Source organism: Sebastes fasciatus, chromosome 17, assembly GCF_043250625.1.
Source record: "Sebastes fasciatus isolate fSebFas1 chromosome 17, fSebFas1.pri, whole genome shotgun sequence".
NCBI classification, from domain to species: domain Eukaryota; kingdom Metazoa; phylum Chordata; class Actinopteri; order Perciformes; family Sebastidae; genus Sebastes; species Sebastes fasciatus.
Genome location: NC_133811.1, coordinates 20,176,162 through 20,200,702, shown reverse-complemented (window position 1 = coordinate 20,200,702; position 24,541 = coordinate 20,176,162). Strand labels below are relative to the sequence as shown.

General features: G+C 39.6%; 1 protein-coding gene and 1 long non-coding RNA gene across 9 annotated transcripts in view; one reads left to right on the top strand and one right to left on the bottom strand.

The window, feature by feature from the left end:
• csmd3b (CUB and Sushi multiple domains 3b) overlaps positions 1-24,541 on the top strand; it is a 408,609-nt gene that overhangs the window by 132,195 nt on the left and 251,873 nt on the right. The window lies entirely within an intron of this gene.
• Positions 1,027-4,502, bottom strand: LOC141754986 (uncharacterized). Its single transcript, XR_012590747.1, has 2 exons — positions 4,300-4,502; positions 1,027-3,903 (listed from the first exon to the last, which is right to left on the bottom strand). It is a non-coding gene; the product is annotated as an uncharacterized LOC141754986 (long non-coding RNA).

Genomic DNA, 24,541 nt, shown 5'->3' with positions numbered 1-24,541 from the left:
AAATCAATCCATTTAGGACTGCAACTAACGATTATTTCCATTGTTGATTAACCTGTTGGTTATTTTCTCAATTAATCCATTAGTTGTTTGGTCTATAAAATGTCAGAAAATGTGGATCAGTGTTTCCCAAATCCCAAGATGACGTCCTCAAATGTCTTGTTTTGTCCACAACTCAAAGATATTCAGTTTACCGTCATAGAGGAGTAAAGAAACCAGAAAATATTACATTGTACAATGTACAATATACATTTAAGAAGCTTGAATCAGAGAATTTTGACTTTTTTTTCTTTAAAAATGACTCCCACCTTATCGATAATCAAAATAGTTGACAATTAATTTAATAGTTAACACCTAGTTGATTAATCATTGCAGCTCCAGATCCATTTTGACCCACCAAAACCAAGTGTTTGGAAACTAAAACATCTTACTGTATATGCTCATATGATTTAACTTCAGCTAAAACAGACATATTTTCTTTCTCTGACACATGGGATTTCATATAATGAAAAATCAGTGTTCAGTATGTATTGACGTTGTTATATTTGTTCTTTTTTTACCATGGAGTTTGAACATTTTAACAAAGAAAAAGCGAGGGAACTTGTCCCATTCCAGGAGTAGCTAACGCGTCCCCTTTTGCCCTCTCCCTTTAGGGCCTGAGTAAACACCACGGTACCATTTTCACAGATGAAAGAAGAGATATGAATAGTTGAAGTGATGGTTAAAATTAGAACTCACTATGTATCAGCACCATGTCCTGTGTGCATTAACGATTTCAGATTAGATTTAGATTAGAAAAAACTTTGATGTCCTCAATGAGGCAGTTAGTTCCGGAGCATAAAACAGAGGAGCGTAAAATTGTCTACCGGAGGCACACACATGACACTGAGCACACCAACAAAACAAATAAGTACACAATTATGCAGCTCCTTGCTTATTCACTGAGCAGATATGTGAGATGTCAACAGCTGAAAAGATGACGGTACTGTTTTATCCAAAAGATTCACGTACATATGACCCCATATGTCATTTTAAAGGACACAGTGCAAGACGTTTATTTAGGCAGTAAATAATTCACATTACTCACGTTTAGGTTTTACAAAGTCATTACGCATGGGTGTGATATCAACATTATAATCATACACTTATTCTTACACATCAGTTGCAGTGTATATATTAAAGTTGCAGAGGTACACAGATGGTGTATGAGACGTAGTCATGGTCATGTAGTATTTATTTTATAGTCCTGTGTACTGCTGGGATATTAATACTAAATCTGGTTATGGCTTATTACAGAATGCACTGTAACCAAGATAGCACAGGAGATGGGTTTTCAAGAAACTAAAACTATAATAGAGAGTGTGGAAATATCATTTAAATACAAGGCACACATACTTAAAGCAGTATTATGAATTAGAGTCAGCCATTTATGCCCATATTTACAGGAGGGAATGTTCCCCATTAAGAAATGTATTCAGGCTTCCATGCCAACGTAAAAATAACTGGTATAATATTTAATGTAAATTGAATGTATGTTTGTACAATTCTGTTCACTAACTTTCAGATGTCAGCTTGCTAACATTCACATGCACACACACACACACGCATACACACACATTGTTGGTCACAGCTGGTTGCTGTGGAAATGATACACTGCTTAACTGTCTCTCTGTGTGTTCCTCTGCATCCTTCTGTGGGCCTTTGTGCTCGTCTGGATGTAGGTCGGATGGTTGGTGGGTGTTCAATTTGTTGATATGTGTGTCTGGTGTGCCGCATAATGACAATATCACTGATTGCAAAGTGCCTTGGTTTAAGTCTGCACACATGCTGCGTCTCTTGTTGATGCGTGTGCAAGTGTGTGTGTTTGTGCTACTTGTATGTCCAAGCAGTTGTCCCAGATTTATTCACTGGCACTAGTTTCCGCTTGCTACTTGGCTCATGTTCATTCCGTGTGATTGTGCATCTCTATGGGTGTGTGTGTGTGTCTGTGTGTGCGACACAAAGAGAGTTTGCTCCAGGGGACTTATCTGAAGAGTTTCTTGCTGCTGATACATTCATCTGTTTGACTTACTCTGTGTGTGTGTGTGTGTGTGTGTGTGTGAGAGAGAGAAAGGGAGAGTCAGACTACACTTGGCATTTGCAGAAATGCAACATTATGCTGATGATCTGTCTGTCTTTCTATATTCAGCATCTCGTACAGTCCACAACACACAGTTTTGGCTGTAAATTTATACAGAGAGGAGGAGATTTTCTCAGAAGGAATGATCCACCCTGGTATGGACAGTTTTTGGCAAGTCATCCTTACTCCGTGTAATCCTTCTGCCTAATCTGTTACTGGAGCCATTTCAGATTTGAGATTTTTTAGGGTTTTTGCTTTAGCATTGTCTACAATACATTTAAAGATAGGAAGTGTGTAAAAAATACCTGCTCATCATCATTATTGGTGGAATTGTTGTTTACAAGTACAACTCAATATAAGATAGGATTTATGATATAAGATTTATTTTGTTTCTGTTGAGTTTGAATGAAGTGTGTTTTACGATGCTCCGCCGCTCAAACACATCTCCCGGTTGTAACTACGGGGGGGCGTGGCGCCGCACATACACACCTGCGCCAAACTGAGCGTGCCACACACGTTTTAAGGCAGCGCCTGCGACAGTAATAACAAGACAAAATGTATTTTTTTGAGACAAGACGTAACATAAACTATTCAGTATTTTTAATTACTATTCAAAAATTCGAAAGTCATGACCCATCCCTACTTAATAGTTAATATGTGGGTTAAAAAAATATCTAAAAATCTTGATAATGAGATAACATAAATGCTTAGTAATATCATGTGCAAATGCAAAGACCCAGATGCTATCATCAAATAATGTATCCAGATACAGATCCCACATGTGTAAATGGTATCTAAGAGTTAGACTACTACCTCCATGTGTGATGCCAGTTACAATCTTGCAATTTTGTTGTTATAATCTAATGCTGTGTTCACACTACGAGCAACACAGCAACAGGCTACAAGTCATTTCAATGGAGGCTGGCGACAGGAAGCAACAAACTGACGCCCCTACAAATAAAGTTGAGCTGATCTAAATTTTTTACAGCGATCCAATCACACGGTGAAGCATCAACCAATCGTATGTTTTTTTGTTTCACCCTGTTCCGTTCCATCTAAAAGAAATGCTGTTAGTTAAATGCAAGTGCTATTTAACACACTAAATACGTCAACGAGCACCTGAGCAACACTTCAACTGTGACCCGCCGACAATGTAGCTGACCACACTTTTGCAGTTTTGTTGCTTTGTCGCTCGCAGTGTGAACATAGCATAACAAAACCAAACTTCTACTTATTTTAATACAATGATATATCCTGTTTAAGATAGAGTTAAGTTAGAGCATGAGAACAATAAGCAGATTATTAGAGCAGTATCAGAAGTGATATAGCCATTTTTCACAGACTGCTGTGTAGAGGAAGGCGAAATTCTGGATTTACCAAAAAGATGTATGCTCCAACCCTCACCTTTGGTCGTGAGCTCCCCAGGTCATGACTGAAATAATGAGGTTGCTTTACAACGTGACTGGGATCACCCTTAGGGATGGCATGAGGAGCCAAGAAATGTGGAAGGAGCTCAGACTCCTTCACATTGAAATGAATTGACGTCATCTGGTGCATCTGATGGGGAAGCCTCCTGGACATGTTGCTGTGGAGTTATTCCAGGCACGTCAAACCAGGAGGCAACCCTGGGGCACACCCAGCAGATGCTGGAGGGCTTTCATATCCCACCTGGCCTGCGAACGCCTCGGGACTCTTCCCTCGGGAGCCCAGGAGGAACTGGAGGATGTGGATGGAGGATGACGTCTGGACTGCTTTGCGTAACCTGCTGCACCTTGGAGCTGGATATGCTTTAGAGAAAGGATGAATGGATAGATGGATGGATTACCACACTGTATTATTACATTGTAAGACAGAAATACATGAAAAAGGTTAATTCACTGATCGCTGTATAGGAGGGAATTTTGCAATTTGCGGGGCTCTATCCTTTTCAGTCTGCTTGGTGGGATGCACTTTGAAGTTATCCTTGAACATTTTCTCCCCTTCCTCTGAAGACTGTCAGGTCATAACTAATTCATACACCAGCACATACCATACAGTGTGTATATACGTGCATGTGTACGTGAAACGGAAAGAGAATGATGTATTATTTAGCATGATGTCGAAGGCAGTCTGATATTTTGCTGATGAGACAGAATTACAGATTATCGCAGCACTTAGACATACACATGCACTCACACGCTCACCCACTGTTCTTTCTCAGCATGGTCATTGTCGAAGAATTATTCCTTTTGTTTCCTCTTCCTCCTCCTCCTCCTCCTCCTCCATCTTCTTCTGCACCACCTTTTCCTTGTTCATCTTCATTCAGCTTCTCTCGTTGTTATTTTTATATTACATTTGACCTTTATGAGGACAACTGCAGTAAGTAGTGAACAAAATAGTCGCAAAAATGTAAATAGATAGAAGTATCAATTTGGAGATAATAGGTTTTATATCACCTTTTTTATTCTATTCTATTCCATGCTGATTTACTCTGAAGCCACCATATAAAATTACATTTTCTGACATGAGAACACTAATTGTATGACACAAGTTCATCACATATAGTATTGCAGTTATATTAAGTGTGTGGGTGGGTGTATCACAATTCTTTTTTTTTATGATTTTGAAATAGATTTTTTTAATGCCAGAATAGATATATTGGCTTCATTTGAGTCTATACAGAGGTATTTTAGGAAGGAAGTTACGGCTTTTATGGTTGTAGTCAGAGTAATGTGACGTCATATCTGTTCCGTATCCGTCAACCAAAACAGACCGCAGTCGGCTACAGAAAGCCGAAACGAGAGTGTACAAAACAGCAGAGTTTCCACATGGATACGACCTGCATCCTCACATTTTAAATCCAACGTGGTAAACACTACACATTCAGTAGAGTATGGAAACACTTTGGGTTTCACACATTGCCAGGAAAATCAGAGCTAGACATCATGGCTAAAGCCGCATGCTGACTCTGTCATGGACATGACACGTTATCGTATTGCAGTAACGTACAGTCAAACCAGCCGTCAATCTCATCTCTGTGGTCAAATCAGCCGACGCTACAACTGTAGAGCACCCATATACTGACATTGATGTTAAATGCATTCAAACGGCAGAGGTATAAAACAGTACATGTCCCTTATAAATTAAAAGTAAAATACCACTAATTTGTGAGGGAAATGTCTTTATTCTTTGGTTTTTGGGTTGCTGGAAAAGTAATAATAAAAAATGACAATGACTTATATACAGTATCTGACTTCAGGACATCTCTGACTACATACATGCTGAAAATCAAACATCTTAACTCTATGGATTTAGATATTTTCCAAAGTAAATGTCCCTAGAAGTGTATGATTCAACTTTTTCAACTTAAAAAAGTTAACAAAAATCGCAATAAATTGTAATATTGAATCGCAATACTTAAAATCGTAATACATATCTAATCGGCACCCAAATATCGTAATAGTGTCGAATTGGGAAATAGGTGTATCGTCCCAGCTCTCATAAGTGCTGTGGGTGAATTTTCTCTCTAATTGTAGGCCAGTAGTTAGTTATTTGTCTGTAATTGGAGGCACCCACTTTGAAAAAAATCAGAACACTGGTTTGCGTGATATCAAAGAAACATCAGACCATGTTAACCTCAAACATAAATGTACATAACCCACATTCATACAATATGCATTGACACCTCCATGTGTTCAGAGGCACGGGCAAACATAGAAAGCACACACAGGCATGGACGTACATACACACGCAGACACACAGCTCCCAGAAGTAATCATTTTCCTCAGAACATGGCCTGGAGAACATGTTCTTCATCCTAGAACATGCTGCCATGTGACTAACAAGTCAGCAGAGATTTCGCTTCACTCCCCTCTTCCTCAACCTCTCTTCACTTCTGCTGTTTTTCATCCTCTCCTCTGCACTCACATTATCGCCACTGGTTGTTTTTCTCCTCTCTATAATATGACAATAATACGCGTTTTACCTTCGTTTACACTTACCGCAGATAGTTTACATAGTGCCTCAAGAGAAGGTATAAACAAAGACTTAATAAAATATAGAAGAGGGAGATAAAAAAGAAAAAAAACATTCAATGGAGAATGGTTAAAGGTGCAAAACACACTAAAATGTTTCTTTCTTTATAGGAAACAAAAGCAGGAACAGCAGGTTCCCACATAGTCTATCAAACACAAATCAAAGTCAAACACATTACTTTAAATCTTATAAAAGTAATTTTATTTTACGTAATGGCCTGAATTCCTTTTGAAGGTGGTTCCACTTTAGTAGCTGAATTCTGAAGGAACCAGAGATAATAATTCTGACTGAAGCAGGGGTGCAGATAGTGGCAGTGCTCCAAATTAAATAAGATAAAGGGAGGAATGACCTTCTTTCGATCTTTCTACTCCTTTACCTTTATCTCTTTTGGGTGCTTGAAATAGTATTTTTGCAAACAAACAATCCGCTGCTGGCAGCAGGTTAAACACTCTGGGAGCTCTCACTGGCCAGATGTCACTTGCATCAATAGACCCTTCTCCATCTGGGCATTTATCCATCAGTTCCACATAATATCATGGAGAGCGTTACTTACTCACAGATGTTTACAGCCAATCCAGTGACCTTCTGGTCACACGTTCATCTCCTGAACCTGCTCAGCTACCAGCTTGATATAAATGATTTAGATTTTCTATGAGGGAGCTAGTAGAAGTCTTTGCTTCACTCACAGGTCAGGGCTTACTGTATCAATGATGATAAATGATGTTTGGACAGTGAACACACACACACAGACGTGTCCTCTTCTCTTCCCTCTGTGTGTGCAAGTGTAGACGTACCTCAAAGTCATATTTGCGAGCTAACGCTGAACAATTTTGAGGAAAAAAAACAATATGCGAATAGCCCTACTATTTAAGAAAAGGTTTTTCCTCAAAATCACTCTACAGAAAAGCTGACTGTTCATGTCTTTTAAGAAATAAAATACTATAGCAGTGCTAATTTACATAGGAAATAACAGATATGGATCTAATTAATGGTACTGTATTTCTAAGCCACATAAACACAGTTGACCATGTGTGTTCTATTTTGTAATTTTTAAGCTTTTAGTGGGATCTTTGTGTGTTTTTTTTTTTTAACCTCTTCTACTCCTTGCATACGCAGGCATCCTCAACCGAATTTTCTTTCTTACAGAGGCTGTAGCAGGCTCAGTTAGAGCTAGAGTGAAGGTATCATTATGAAACTAAAGAACAAAAGGAATCCATGTCATTCTAGCGTCTATACTGTTGACCTGCTATCTCTCCCTAAAGATCCCCTATCCCCTGGACTTTATGTATAAATCAACATCCACCAACAACTTGTACAGTTTCCATTTTATCTTTTGATTTACTTATCTTTGATTTACATACATTTTGCCACCACTTTGTAGTTACATTGTATTACATTGTAACTGCAGTGAAGGGTATAGCGCACTTCTAAACTGTTTGACTTGACAAGCAACCTAGAAAATAAAGAGGAAAGTAAGTTAAGTAAACCAAAAGAAGAGTGCCAGGATTAAGGCCATTTGCCTGTAAGGCCATTGCTCCCTCTGGGTCCATCAAACATGTGGTCAATGGCCACCCTGGTCATCTGTTGACAAAATTAAACCAAGTTTGATGCAGAAGCATCAAGGAAGTGTGCTGTTTTAGTTAGAACATGGTTTAATGGCGTTTCCACATAGAATTCAGTAGAACAAACATCTTTCGTTGAGAAAGCTTTCCTAAATTTTTCATCTCCTGCATCAATTGTGTCTCAGGCTCAATCACTATTTGCCAGTCACGGCAGTAAACACAAGCCAACAACATTCAATCCACACATTGATGAGTCTGATCAGACTTCTGCATGCATGGCCACTGAAACCAGCTCCTCAGAGGAAACACTTCATGTAATGTGAAATTTAAATGATTGTGCAGCTGATGGGCAATGTTCCGGCGAAAACTGAACGGTAGTGTCTCATGGTGCTAAATCCCGGTTAGATAAGCCTTTGCATCCGTATTTAGAGGCAACCATTAAAGGAGCATTCCACCGTTTGTTTCTCCGTGTCTCTGATCCCTTATCAGCACTTGATTGATTGATTTTGACTCTAGTCTCTTTGACATGAACATGATCTGAGTGTAAAAGTCAAGCTCGTGTGTGTGTGCTTACATCTAAGCGCATGCATCAGTGATGTATATTGCACAAACGGCGTTTGTGTGTCCACGCGTGCATGCGTATGTGATTGAGGTTCTGGCTGTGGCTTCTCTGATCTTTATCAAAGAGACCTGAGGGGACTGATAATATCCACTCCTCTATCATCCCTCCATCTGTCTCTCTGTCTCTCTGTCCGTCTTCTTTCTCACTTCCATTGATCATTCTGTCGTTCTCTACTTCCCTCAATTCAACAATTGAATCCAGGTCAATTAATGGCATCATGGGAAAGAGAAGGTGACCATTATAGTGGAGGCTGGTTAAAGGAGCTGCACGTTAATAGGATTTGGAAGGTGATAATATAGTATATAGAAATTAGGGCTTTAAATCAGTGAAAATATGTAATCATGATTAATCACATGTTTGTCCATAGTTGATCGCGATTAATTGCAAATTAATATATATGTGGTAGATAAAGAAACCATACAAAGTATTGAAAGTAGAAGGAATTATAGAACTTCAAAGTCAAATACAGAGTCTAGTGACAATATGGTGACATACTTTATGCATATAAGTTTTAACACGGCTATCTGTTTTTCTTTCTCCTTACTCTGTATCTATATTTATTTGTTTCTGTCCCCTTTTCCCCCACAGATTGTACACTACTGTATACATATTCAGCACCCACAATAGACCCATTACAAAAGTAAACATGGGCATGTGCCTACACGCATATACAACTGTGGCTCTGTTCATATATTAAAAATGAGAAGTGAATAAGTCAGTTCTGTCCCTGGAGAAAAATGTTTTTACAGTCTTGGAGAGTGGGTGTGTAGGCGCGCATGTGTCTATGTTTAATATATACGCATGTGTCATATATTCCCGTGTTTATACTGTATAGCAGGCAAGAGTGAAGCATGTGAGATTTGAGAGGGAAGAAAACAAGTGAGACGGAAGAGGGGCATACTGTATATAAGGAGTAATGGAAAGCAGTGAGGAGAAGAGAAGGAATAGCAATTAAAGGAAAAAAAGAGAACTGTGGGAGAATATAGAAGAGAAGAAAAAACGAGAAAAGCAAACGTACACTGAGACAGCAGAAGAGAGTAAGGAATAGGAGAGGATAGAGGAAGAGAAGAGGAACTCCCTGTAATAATGTAATGTGCTCTATGCTTTCTAGTTGAACAGGAGAAATCAATGCCGTTTTAAAGCTGTGTGTGTGTGTGTGTGCGTGTGTGTGTGTGTGTGTGTGTGTGTGTGTGTGTGTGTGTGTGTGTGTGTGTGTGTGTGTGTGTGTGTGTGTGTGTGTGTGTGTGTGTGTTCATTATCTACAGTGTGAATGCAGCTCCTCACTGTTCCATCCGCTGCAAGGTCAGCTTCAACGCAGGGGCATCAATCAAAACAATCTCACACACACACACACACTCACGCGCGCACACACTGTGACAGCAGGTGTGGTGAGCAGCTTGTACGATACAGAATTTTGAAAGAAAATCTGGGTTCGGGACACGGACCATGTGCAAACAAAAAAAAAAAATCATGAAAATCATACAAATGTCAGTAACCACCAATACCTCATATACCTATAAATTAGTGATTTGGGATTTTGTTCATATCTGTAGCTATAGTGCCATGCAGCATTTGCAACCAGCTATAAAATACAGTAAGCCGCAAATGAAAAAATAATAAACCATAAGTCTTTTGACAGGACTGTGACAAAGTCATACATCTCATCATACGAGCTGTCTCGTTGCACTCTTTAAAATATTTTACTTTCTAGTATTGCATTATTGTTTTCTGTTTTGCTTGGCCCCAATCTCATGAAAAGCAATAAACCATGAAAACCACCCTCAATTTTCTTGCAAATATAGAGAACATCAAATACAAGCATTTAGCATTATCCTAAAACTGTTTCTCACCAGTGTGATGTGCAGTGCGGGAATGCTGGACGTCACTGAACGTGCTTATTTGCATAAAGGAGTGTTCTCGCCTTTTCATTTGGAAAGACGGCAAATGAGGAAACTCAAACACTCGGCCGACCAACGGTGTAACTTGATCACTCACTCAGTCATTCAGTGACAGACTTTTGCGTTTGTAGTGCTGGCCCTCTGCGGTCCAGCCAAAAAGTCAAAGTAATTATTACGGCAACCCTCTGACACATAAAGCAACAAACAACGAGTGAGGTTTTCAGTGTTCTACAGAAAGAAGTGGGACTCCACAAGGTTAGCCGACATTGTCAAAAGCAAAAGACATTAGCTTGTTATCTGGATCATTGTATATAATTCTATAATGGTATGGTACAAAATAGCTGCCAAATCTATCAGTGTCAGACCTTCAATGACTGTCCACACAATCTATCAATTTGATCTCTGGATAATGTAATTACAGTAAATGCCTGCCAAACGTCTTAGTATCTGTCTAGGCAGGATCCTGTAGGTGCCTCACATCACAAAAAGTCCAGCAAATGACAAATGACTGAGATACCTGGATGAAAACGAACCGATTAGATGATGGATTTATATTAAGAAGCTGCCAAATGTTTTAATGCCTGGAAAGGATAGGTGTCTAACATCATAGATTGTCCAAAAACAAAGTCATCAGTCTGATACTTGGATAATGTAATCAGAGTAAAGGGTAGAATAAAGTGCCTAGATTGGCAAGATAGGAATTTGACACGTCAAGAAGTCCAGCAAATCATATATTGGCCACATATCTGAATGATATTTAATACTATGATGGAATTATAGTGACGGCTACCAAACCCCTCTGTGCCAGGACAGGATAGAATTTACGTCAGATGATATATTGATTTGATATTCAGGTCTGTCAGACAACCAGTGGCGACCTGGCTAAAATATAGGCTATGCTGGTACATAGTTAATATCAGTGTGTGTGTGTGTGTGTGTGGAAGTGTGCATATGCGCTGCAGCAGTGCGTGTTTGTGTTTGTGTGTATGCGAGTGTGTTGATAATAATACGGCCTCCTGGCCAATGTCAGTCCATTATTCAGCTTTATATCAGCCAACCAATCAAACGGCCTCCCTTCAGGGTCACCACCTCGGCCCATCCAATCAGCTCCTCCTGCCAAGCAGGAAGGAATGTCACCTGATTAGCATAACCAGAAAATGAGCAGGGTCATGCTGACGTTGCAGTTTCTGATGCCGTGAGTCAGACAGCGCTCCGAGGCAGGATTTAGACAAAACGCATTCCTCAACGCTGTCAGCCAATCAAAGAGGATTTTCACCAAATGTAACACCATCCCATATTATGCGATAAAGAACATCAACAGAATGATCTCGGCTTCTCATCAGCAGATTTCATTATTTAAGGGCATTCCACGGAGGTTTTCTCTCAATATTTAATTTTCTAATTAATTGTTAAAATGACTATCAGCTCTGTATTCTCCAGCTCCTGTGCTCTGCTTTCTATAAGCAGATTTTGTTATTTCACTACCCCACTGCTTTTCATTTCTTAACTACTGTCTCCTAGGAAGGAGAACTGCAGTATAGCTGGGAAAGTACAGTAGCACAGCACTACTAGCTTTGTTCGACTGCTCAACTGATTCACTGGATTTAGTTTTCCCTCTTTTGATACAGTCGGGAATTTAAGGATTGGAAACGGTTTTTCACAATGAATATGTTCACATAAGATTATATCACAACACAAGTGTTCAACGTTTGGCCCCAAAGGCCTTGACACACAAGATGACGGTCGGCTGACGGTCGGCCGACGGTGAGCGTCCGTCAGCCTAGTTTTTTCTGTGTACCGCACCGTCGACTCTAGTCTGCCAAAAGACGCTTTTTGTTTCATGTATGTATCATAACAACAGCTTGTATATCCACACTCCTCGATCTTCCGGTTTCCCTTTTTGATTAACAGACTACCATGACCTGCTGGTGTGGAGAGTTATTTCATCTCACGCAGGTGCAGAAAGTACTTGGTAGTTGGCCGTCGGCTGTAATCTTTGCAACTTTTTGGCCAAAGCAAAGGCGACATGAGGCGACGCAGCTTTTTGTCTTCATCGATGCTAGTTCTTATTATTGACACTTTGTCGATTTATTTAACACATCTGTATGACACTTCTTGACCAGTCTCTACAATACAGCATTTTAACTCTTTTTTAAAAAAAATATTTACCATAACTTAATAACGGTAATGAAACTTTGTGCACTGATCGTTTTTGTTTGTAGTAAAACACATTATAAAACAACAACTGCAGAGCCAATATTTAAATCTTTGGGGAAAATATTAAACTAACTGATCAAATGCAGTTAGCTGTGGAACAAAAGCAAGTGAATCTCATTAAAGTAACTCCTTTACTTTGCAATAGATAGGCGACAGAGTTTTGCCTTGTGATGTCTGTGTCTGTCACAACAGATAGATGCAATTATTGAAGTTTTGTCCTGTGATGAAAAGAACAACTTTGTTTCATATTGAATCCCCAGTGACTGTGCACACCCAAATACACACAAAGACACAAACAACACAAACACTATGTCATCATGTGATATGAGTGAAATATGTTAGTCTTGTGCAGAGGGAACACTTGTTGGGTTGTGGTTGATGGTAGGTTGTACTACACTAATGGTACAAAGACTGGTGGCAGAGGATGAGATGAAAGAAGAAGAAGAAGAAGAGATTAAAAGGGACAGGTATGAAATGAGTTGAAAGAACTGAGACAGGACAGAGGCCGGCTGCTTATGTCTTCAAGTGTACTTCAGCGTAAAGGCTACCACCACACTGTATAGTTTGATATCACTTCAACAAGAATGGTTTTGAAAGCCAACATTAATCCATCCATTGATCAGCTTTTGGATCAGGGCCATGTCAAGTATTTAAACCAATCAACTAAAACAGCTATAGCAGTTTGTTTCAGAGAGTCAAGGAATATGGTTCTGGAAGCCTTATCCTTGTTTAACCTTAGTGCTAACAGTTTTGTGCAAGGCAGGGCTGAAGCAGCTATCAATTATTTTAGTAATTGAGTAGTTATTCCATAGATTATTCAAGTAATCAGATAAAAAATATGTTTGCTTAATTAAGGAGCAATAGTAAATATACAAAAAAGAAAATAAGACAGAACAACTAATTGGTTTCCTATTTAGAAAAATCGTTTTTATTGCTTAAATGCGTACAATATTGTCAAAAGTAAACCCATTTAGGCCAATTAGACTGTTGACTATTAAATAGGCATTATCAGTAGCTATAAGCCCCATAGATGTGGGTCAATAGGGGCCTACTACACCCACTAGTAGGTTTAATCATCTATTCACATGGTAGATCACTGAAAGAAGGTATGAACAAACATGATAGCAACAACAAGCAACCATAGTTATTATGACAAGAGCAGAAGTAGAAGTCAGACGCTGTAGTAAAGACAGAATGTCTGTGTAAGGGGTGGAGGTTGGGACAGGGTTTTCACCCAGGAGACCGGAGTTTGCATCCTGTGTGAAACAAACAATGTGTAGTTGTCTTTGTGTTTGTGTTTTGTTTTGTTTTTTCCTTCAAAGAACTGGATTTATTCAAGTTTCTTACCAAAAACTACATTTTACATGATTCAATTTAATTTAGGTGTTGATTTTCTTTGGCACCCGTAATGTTTGTTTTTTTATTCTTTATTGTGTCAATAGGAAAGTGAGGTAATGCAATATTTTTGCACCTCAATTTACATTCTGTTTGGCTTTCAGACACCATATAATCATTGCCTTTATATGTAGGATGATTACTCAGCTGAGTCTGTTTTGGTTGGTTAGTTTCACAGTTGAGGTATATTTGTGTGTGTGTGTGTGTGTGTGTGTGTGTGTGTGTGAATGTGTGTTTTTGTATGTGTGTCGGCATCTGTCAGTCAGCTTTCCAGGGGGTCGCTTGATGTTAAATTTAATAAGTCACGCTACAGTAACCACAGCTATTAGATATCACACACATTATGGAGCACACACACACGCAAAGCTAGCTAGCTCACCTCGACTGTGCAACCAAGCAACACACACACACACACAGATGTTATCAGTGATGACTCTCACGCACACACACTCAAAGACAAACTAGGTGCGGTTTTATTAAATATGCACAGTATTCACCAGAGTATGGCTGAAGTTGTCAGTCACTGTACACACACACACACACACATTGACAATGACTGTCTCTACAGGCAATAGTCTGCACATGGGTTACCAGTTAATGTTTCATATGCCACTTAACAGCATTAACCTTGCATAGCCCTCCATAGCTGTCTGCTCAGTTGGTGTTAGTTTGTTTGAGGACAAGCGTAAGGTCTGTCTGAAGGTATTGGCGATATAGGAAAGTGACAACAGTAAGAGCCGTGCTAGTGACCCCTAGAGACAGCAATAATCATTACACCCACGATACTAACTGTCAGGTGGAATGATCAACAGCATTAACAGTACTGTAGTAGAGCTACAAACTGTCAAGTCTTGAGAAAGGGCTGCACGGTGAATCAAAATTTGATCAAAATCGCAATATGGCCTCTTGCAATTTTCAAACCACAGGAGTCGCAATAATTGTTAAAGACGAAATGTTGTCAAAATAGCATTTTAAATTAAATATTGTCACAATTAATCGCAATTACATCTATGTATTCAAAATTGTTCAGCCCTAGTCTTGAGGATAGATCTGGAGAAAAAGCCACAGGGTCATTAAGATAAAAAAAAGAGAGGGCGAATGTGTTGAGCATGTTTCTTGGTGAAACATCTTGAGTCCAAAGTTAGAGGAAATCTAATTTACATCTTTAAATGTGTTTGTGTGTTTGCCCTTTCCAATGCCTTTGTGCCCTTTGTTAAACAAACAGAGAGAATGTGGAGTTGTGGTGAAGAAGTAGTTGGGTGGATGTTCAAGTTTGAGTTTATTTGAAGAGCTCCGCTTCACACAAAAGCAATTTATATTGGTGGAAGGGTGGCACTGGAGGTTAGTTGTGGCATGATGGTCTGTGTTTGGGTGGCTTTGAAATGGCAAATTGAGCCGACCATCTGCCAGCTTCGGAGCAACATGTCTTTATCCCATCAAGTAAACCACCAGCTCTGTAAAATTCCTTTTGTGCCGCCCTCAACTCCTCTTCTCTTCTGTTGTCTAATAATAGTAAAGCTGAGGTTGAGATCAGTGTTTTGTTCATAGTTATCTATCTGACTGAATATCATACTGACAATAGCTGATAGTTGGAAGACAAAAGAGAGTAGATGGATTGAAAGACAAAAGAGTGATTTTGAAAAGAAAGTATGTGATAGGGGAGAGAAAGAGTGCTCTGGTATTGATCAGCACAAAAAGGCCTTCTGAGAGGGCACACTCATTTACTCAGGTCTGTTCAATGACAACTACGGCATCAGATTCTTTTTTGAAAACATTTCTGCCCCCCCATCCCTCCCTCTCTCGCTTTCCTTAATGGATATTGATTTAGCTTTAGGAACATACAATAAGTTGTGCCAGTTGTGTCTTGCTAACCTCTTCTGCCTCTGAACTCTCTGCCTGTCTCTCTCTCGCAACCTTTGAGGTGAACCTATCCTTCAAGATGACAGTAGTGTGAGTGTAAGTACAAATCTGTGTGTCTGCGTGTGCATGTGTCACAGCGCAGTGGAGCTTTAGCAGAGTGACAGTGATGTCAGACACATAACGATTTCCTATTGGCTGTCGGCCCCTGAGGCCTAACGACCTGTTATTGATCTGCCCAATTAGCATTCACACCTTTAATTAATACTGAAGCTTGATGTGCACTCACAAGCATGTGCGCACACACACAAAACATACACACACACGTGCACACACACACACAGAGTTTTAATTAATAGTGAGGAGAGGGGTGGCTGTGAGAAGAGATAAGAGAAGAGGCGGGAGGGAGAGATGGATGCATGAGACAGAGAAGAGAAGGGTCAGTTAGAAAGAAAGAGGAAAGCAAATCAGGACCCTGACTTAACTCAGCGTAGCCCCTTGATATAAGGGCTAATGGTACATCAGAGCTCAATGGTATACTGACCTTTGAGAATACAAACAACAACTTGTCTTTGTGCATTGAGAAATTTGCTATTAGCTCTACTCTACCTCCGTAGTATGGGTGTAACGGTACACAAAATTCATGATTCATGTCCCTCGGTTTTGGGGTCACGGTTCGGTATGTTTTCAGTACAAAACGCAGACTTTTTTAATTTATTTTGAAAATGTTAACATTCTACAGTGCCTCATTGGCTATAATTCTTATTTTAACAGCTGAGGCACCCAAATACTGTCATATTGTCAATAAAAGATGAATAAATAAAAATAAATAACACCTTATGGCACCTTTTGGTTACAGGGCAGGCACAACGGGCTAACTGAAATACACATGTTAATTTGGTATTGTTTACGATCGAGTGTGGTCACATATGCAGCGATAAACACCATCATTAGTTACTTTAGCACGGTCTGAATCTGCAGTGGGATGCTGCCTGAATGCTATGGGGCCATCCAGTTTGTTTTTGTTTCGCTCAACTAATCAACATATTCACGTGATGCCGTAGTAAATTAAATGTTTGAAGTGTATCCACAGATACTGTATACCCAACTTCAGTTTAAGAGTGTCGGCATACAGTTTGACACAAATCTGTTTTTTGTTGATCTTGATTAAGCCGGCTAACCGGGCTAAACCACCTAGCATGCTACAGCAGATAGAGAACAACCGGTGCGCTGCCAAAGCTTTCTGTGTAAAGCTCTCACTCCAGAATTTCTGTTCCACGTGTGCGAGTAGTGTACTGTTTGGGTCACAGGGCGCACCGAAAGGATGTCGCGGACCGAACTGACCGTCCTGTACCGACCAGTTCAATACAGTTACACGTATTGTTACACCTCTACTCTATAGGTGTAATCTTCAGTGTAATACTGTGGACATGATGAAAATCTGTCTTACAGAGTTCGTTAAACTGTTTAACACACACACAAGTAAATAAATACAGTGCTGGACAAAAAGATTATTCAACCAGCTGTATTTCCAAGCATTGTAATTGCAAAAGGTCCCAATATATTTATTTAATATGACCATCTACAATAATTCAGTATGAAAAAAAGCTGTCTGTTTTTGCAATGCCTGTTAACACTGGGCCTTATACCATTTTTATTTGATGAAGTCCAATGGAGCTGATTTGTTCTAGTCTTCAGAAAGACGGAGTCAGCCCTTTCAGGTCAGATCAAACGAAAGCAGATATTGTACGGCTGTAGATTCTACAGAAAAGACCCAAACAAACTAACCCATGATCATATGCAATCCTGATGGCTGCAGCCTGTAAACACTGGACAATTAGTGAGAGAAGGTTTGTATGGTATTTTTTCTTTTCTTTGTATGTGTGTGTGTGTGTGTGTGTGTGTGTGTGTGTCTAATGAAGTTCTGTTGGCAGGATGTCTTTAGGGGGAAATCTAATGGTTTATTGAACCAGGCCTCAGAGAAACATTGATCACCGCATCAAGGAGCTATACCCACATGGACACACAGACACAAATACACACGCACACACTTGTCTTGTATATACACGTGCAATGGCACACACACACACAGTCACGAGAGCGTACACACACACACACCAGTGAAGTGGAGGTATAGGGCTTATAATTGACATCCCCATGTTTCTTTGTGAGCAGTCAGACTGCCATCATTATCTGCTCATTCAATTACATACAGGGAAATTGCAAGACTGGAAATAAAACCTAAGTGCATCTTTTCAACTAACGTTCTTAGATGGATATTCTATCCACAAAAAATGAGGTAATTGCGTCGGACAGGGTTATTGTCTTTCTCCAAATGATTAACTTGTTTCACCCGGTCTCGTTAAATTGCATCCCCACCCGGCTGACTCTAATTGTGTATTTCTCTCATATGAAAATGTATTCTTAACTCGAATACATTTGGAAGAAGGACCATACTATTCACTTCACTGCATTTATGTGAAAGTGTGTCCTTATTAGTTCTTTTGATTAACTCATGTTGCATGCCCAGTGGCCCATATCAGGCTGTATATTGACATTGAGCTGACCAGTATCATAAAAAGTAAACAAGGGAAAAAGGGATGCATTTTAGGCTAACCAACAGTGGTTGAGAGACACAAAGTTAAGCAAATATTATCAAATACATTTACTTTCATATTGTACTTTTAACACCGGTATTTTTGCCAGTTTGGCAGGTATCTGCTCCAATCAGTGATCATCCCTGATCATATTGAATTACCAAGTAAGCTAGTTCTGGCTCGGTAAATTCTGTTGTCAGGTACTGTCTCTATGGCAGCACATACTGTCTTGATGCTTTGGTGCTTTTTAGGTTTAAGAAAGGATCACCAGTATTGGACCAGTATTTGACACCATGACGGCTCAGAGCTGCTTCATGGCCGTATTGAATACAGATAATTATTGTTCACAGAGAACATCAAGGCACCACTAAGGCAATCCTCAGGACTGCTTTTACCTTCAGGGAGATTGGTGTGTGTGCGTGTTTGATTCTGTGTTGCGGCGTGTAATAAATCCAGAGAGACATTAGTGGTCTGTTGCTCTGAGTCCACGATGTTTGATCTCCACTAGAAGCTACGATCATTAGCAACACAGTTGTGTGTGTATTAACTGATCTACACAGCTGCCAGATGATCTTATGCTTTGAACAGCCGTTACTCTATATGGGAGCTCTCTCTTTTTCCCCCGCTTTAACTCTCCCTCGGAATCACCTTGTGCTGCCACTTAGTCCGTTTTCCCTTCATTAATGTTTTCATAATTAATCATAATTACTTATAATTACACCATCACCAAGCAGCTACCAATCGAAAGTGGTTTCTGGGGGGAGGTGCACGTGTAATGTGTGTGTGGTATATTAGGGAAGTTCATCCCTGTCCAAAACAAACCCAACCCCAGATACAATGTTGATATTGGATGATGTCTTTGAATGTTAATGCCAATGTTTTCCATTAATATTCCTACACTATCAGTGACTGACAACTACAGTATGGATAAATGGCAAAGGTAAAGGTTCAGCAACTAAAATGGTTGGCTATAGTTGTGAAAAGATAGCCGTCATATTTAGAAAAAGCCAACATCCATTGGTATGAAACCGACCACAAATTCAGGTCTCTGGCATGAAAGTTTCATGCACTAGTCCCATATCCACCACCCTAACTCTTGCACCCTTTACCTTTCGCTCAACTACATATAGGACAAACTACTTCCTGCATTCCTGCATCAACAAGATTGGAGCAGGAGACTTGTTTATTGTTGAAAACGATCTCTCTTGAGCTGGGCATACGCTGTACGATTTTAACCCGTTTTTGGCCCGAAGTTTGAGCCACACAACTCATTTTAGAGTCGGACTGGGTGTCTTTTGTCGCGCAGTGTACAGGGGACACCCAGAACCAATTAACTCCTTCCGACTGACCATCGGATGAGCCAATTCCCCAACGTCAGTGCCTGTTTTTTACTTCTTTTTTTTACAGTAATCAGAGTGTAGCTATCAAGATAACAATGCACAATAGAGTGTAATAGTACAGGATGAGTAAAACATGGCTAGCTTGCCTCCAATTCTCTCTGAAAAATGGACAAGCCATGCTGTCCACGTCTTCCTAGTCACCTGTGAGTCCATATACGCCGGCGCCTCTTTTTTTGTAGACGTTTCAGCAGGCACGATGGCACAGATGATCGAGGCAGCACGTTTCTGTCTTGTTATCATTGTGACCCGCACATACCTCTAATAGCAAATAAACTACCTGCCTCAGAGTTTTCAAACTAATCTTTACAGCCAGAACGGCCCTCAGGGGCCAGCGGGCTGTCTTTTTTTTTTTTTTCTATTTTAGATGTACAGTGTGAGCACTCAGGTCGTGGCTGACGATCAGATCGTACAGTCTGAGCACATAAATTGTGAGCTTAGGCTTTACATCCAAAACGATCTACTCGTACAGTAAGAGTAGGAGTTACACAACAACATTTCTAAAATCCTACAGTGTATGCTCAGCTTTACACAGTCAATTTATAAAGAAAAACACCAACAGAAAAAAGTTATAGTTATTTTACCTTTTATTTTAATGCCTCCTTATGACCAAGTATGGCTCTGGCTCCGTCCCTAAGGAGGACCCAATTAGACACCAATTTATTTTGGCAACATGATTAAAGCAGACACATTGCGTTGCAGTTGTCACCAAAATGCAGTGTGCTTGAACATTTTGGTACTGACAGTGTTAAGTGGTCATGTAATCACAATCAAGTGGATGATTGGTGTAGAAATGGAACTTGTTGTAAAGCCAACTACCCTAAATGCTTTCCCTGCTGTAATCTGCAGAGGTGAAATTAAATACGGCCATTATCTTTACACAAGTACTGCAGAGGGGTACTGTTTTTATGTCTAAATTAGGCATTTCCATTCCATTTCCAAGTTTAGAAGTTGCACCCACAGTTATCTGACACATTCTTTGTACAATGTCTTTGAAGAAAAAGATAAAATCAGTAATTCATTTGACAGGCCATGGTCAGAAGTATCTTCTTTAGATCAAGTTAGAGATCTTCTCTCGCCAGGAGAATCAGGAAATGTGCTTCTAACACGAGGACCATTCTCCTTGAGCTGAATTTACCCTCAAAGTTCAGATCATTTTGTGCCTGTGTATGCAGTGCTCTAGTTAGTATTACTTTAACGTTGTTTCTTTAGACCAGGACATGAATGAGAAAATGGTGTTAAATGATTAGTTATGTAGCTGGTGCTACTGCCTTGCTTCGACACAGGGAGTCGACTCAAGACTCAGGGAATTTGTCTGGAGTAGAGTCCGTACTCTTCTCCCCTGCTGTTCTTCTTATTGGACTGTGGATGATGATGGTTGGAGGAGGCCAGAACTGTGGGTGCTCGTTGTACCGCATGCATTATTGCGTTGCCTGGGCTCTTCTTGTGTAGTGGTGTGTTATTATCAACAATGAAGGGAAGTGCGCTCTGCCCGATTTACTCTTATCAAGCAGTGACTACTTATGAATCTTTATCACGCTCTTTAAGCTTTTATTAGGAAGAGGCATGCAGTAGTTTAACCCTCTTATTTATTGTTGGTTTTAAAATAGATTGTAAAATAGGAACGCTGCATTCCTTCCTTCCTTAGCTCCTTCCTATCGGTCTTCATTTTTGCTCAGCGTTTGCACAGCGTGATCCTCAATAATGGGCTTTTCAGTAGCGTTTTATATTTTATGCTGTTAATGCTTTTTATAGAAAGGTGTCACACTTTTCAAATAGCGGATGTCTCATCTTGGCATTAATCTTTTCATATTAAAAAGCACACAGCCATGTAGAATAATTCCATATTATCCTATTCGTGATTGTTGAGCTGTCATAGTTAGAATATGAGGAAATCGCCTGAATCCTAGTATGAATGACAGTTGCTTGACAGCTCTGCAGCAACTTTCTAACAATAGAGGGATTGCTTGAGGAAAAAAGTTTCCACTGTCAATATTACAAATATATGGATGTATTATATTTTGAGCAAAATGGGCTCATAAATGCCTTATTTTTTCAACCATAACACTCCAAAACTGCAAGGTAACCTCTTAAACCTCAACTCAACTTTTCTGCTGAAGTTTCTCAGAGTTTTGCTCAGTAAATTGAAAGCTCTTTAATCTGTCTATAACATTGAAAAACAAATAGATATTCTAGTCACACATGTTCACTTTGCTGAACAAAGTTAATCTAACATTGATTTAACCAATAATGATGATGCATGAATGAGATGCATGGAAGTTTACTGCATGTGCTGTATAATTGTATAATGAATCAAATCCGTATTTGTATTATGATAAATATCAAACTTGATAGGACAAACCTGCAAACAGCTTAAAGGGTGTGATGATCCATTAAAAAACCCTCTTATTGCCATTTGTGAGATGTGAAAGTACAGTAACGGCATGATTATTTTTTGATTGTTTTGTTTTTTTTAACTTTCCCTCCTTTCCATATTCATTTTGACAGAACCGAAGTGAAGATTTTTAGAAAATCAGTTTTCCTTACCAGTTCACATTCAATTCCAATTCCAATCTTCGAATTCAGTTGGTAATCCATCACTGTGAACAAGAAACTGACAACCATGTTTTGCCAAGCTGTGTCATGTATGTCAGGCTGACAAACCGTAACATATATTCATATACACACATACACTCCGCCAGAAAAAACCTTTCTGGCGGAGCGGAAACCCTGCTGCGGAAAATGTCAAGCCCATCTACTTTTCCTGGTTTTAAAATCTGTCCCACTTTAATTTGTAATTGAATAGCCCCATTATACAGTGCCCCTAGTGTTCAACACAAGGAAATGCATCTCCTTAGTTCATTTGTTAATTGTGTCTGTTTTTTTGCCGTCCAGTCTTATAAAATATGCGCATGGAGCATTATTAAGACAAAAGAGGACCAGTTATGCATGGCGACAAATAAGTGAGGAGGGTTTTTTTTATATTATATTAAGAAAAACTTTATGTGTTACGCAGCTAGCTTGCAACCAATGTTAACTGAATATGCAGTTGAACATTTCTCTTAGAAAAAATTTATAGATAGAGCTGTATTACATTCATCAATCAGTTATTAATTCGCTAATTCCACATGCTAACTACCTGTGGCACACAGTGCATACAGTTGGTCCGAAATCTGCTGCAGAAATGAATAATTTTCAACAAACTTGAGGCCAATTTCAGCCCGAAAAAAAACAAAACGCAAGCAAGACTTTTGCGAACCCATCAGAGATCACGGAGGTTCCCATAGGAATGAATGGACTTCTGGTTGACTCTCATACGTACACAGAGCTATGGGAAAACGAGACATACATAAACACACTGATTACCATACACAGTAACAAGTGTTAATGAGGGAAAAGTGTTGTCATGTTAGCTGAATGAACGCAGTGGAATCTAAATAACAGTATTATAAACAGACTAACTTCAATGTGAAACTAAATCTGTATTTTTGCTTTTGGCATTCAACAGAAAAATGATTATTCTATCAAATTTAAACTTAACGGACTAACAATGTTTTATGACACAAGTTCTCCACAAATCTATAAAAAAGAGTTGGTCAAAGTGTTGAATAAATCAAACTGACTCGGAAGTTGACAGCCAATGAAACCTTTGATAGATCGAAGTGCCCCAGAACACATACCGTATCTGTTTGTTAAAGACCTCAGGATTCATCCTCCTGTTCTGTCTAAAGTCCTTCCATCTTTTACGCGCAAATGTCTTGAAAAGAATTTCTGAAAATCATTTTTCAGATGTAGTAAATGGAAATCCATGTACGTGGTTTCTTATAACAGATTCCATGCATTGTTTTCAAGCGTTTCAGCATCTATTATGTTTAAACTTGGTTCATCTTTTATAAAAGTTACTGCTGACGGAGGCGTGAAGCCTCCAAACTCATTGAATCATCCCTCTCTGTCTCTGCCTCTCTTTCCCTTTTTCTGTCTCCCGATTTGTCTCACTGCGTATGTCTTCGCTGTCCTTCACTCCCCCTCTCCAATCCTCCAGTCTGCGGTGTCATCTGTCTCACTAAAAACTCTGAAAGCATGGCAGCATTCGAGCACTTTGCTCTCACTTTTTACCAACCACTCAGTTATTTTTTTCTCCCATCTCACTTCTTCCCTCTCCATCTCATGCTCCCTGTACCCACTGTAATTGCTTATCTAGGGAGAAATAAAATCCAGGTAAATGGTTATGTGTGTGTGAGTGTGTGTGTGATAGAAAGAATAGCTGTATGCTTGTGTCTGCCCTGCATGCAGACCTTTGTGTGTCCCTATATATGTGTGTCTGTGTGAGACAAATGCAGATAGTTCTACAGATGGCCCATAAAAGCAGCAGCTTGTAATGAAGCAACTGAGACTGAAATCATGGTTATGGTAAACTGGGGAGAGACAGAGATGGGGAAAGAGAGGCAGAGATGGATACATAGAGAGAATAGAGAGGAGGAAGAAGTGCGGGTAAGAGAGAATAAATAAGAGAGGGCAGGCAGCAATAAACCATGAAAAGGAGTGTGGTGTAGCCGCTGGCTACTGAATAAACTAGTGTAATGAAACTATGTGATGTTCACAATAAACTAGGGAGAAACAGTAAGGAGGAATGAAGGGATGGACAGAAGGGGTGATATAGTGGTATGGATGGAGCAGGGGAGAGATAGAGAGGGAGAGGCAAGGAGCTGGCATGTCATCAAAGTTTTTAGTTGAGGAGGAGGGAGCGGGGGAACAGGAGGGGAGGGGATGGGAGGAGAGTGCTAGGAAGAGACATTGAGGGAAGAGGGGGAGAGATTAAAAAAAACAGGGGATATGGGAGAGAAAGATAACAAAAAGGTGCTAAAA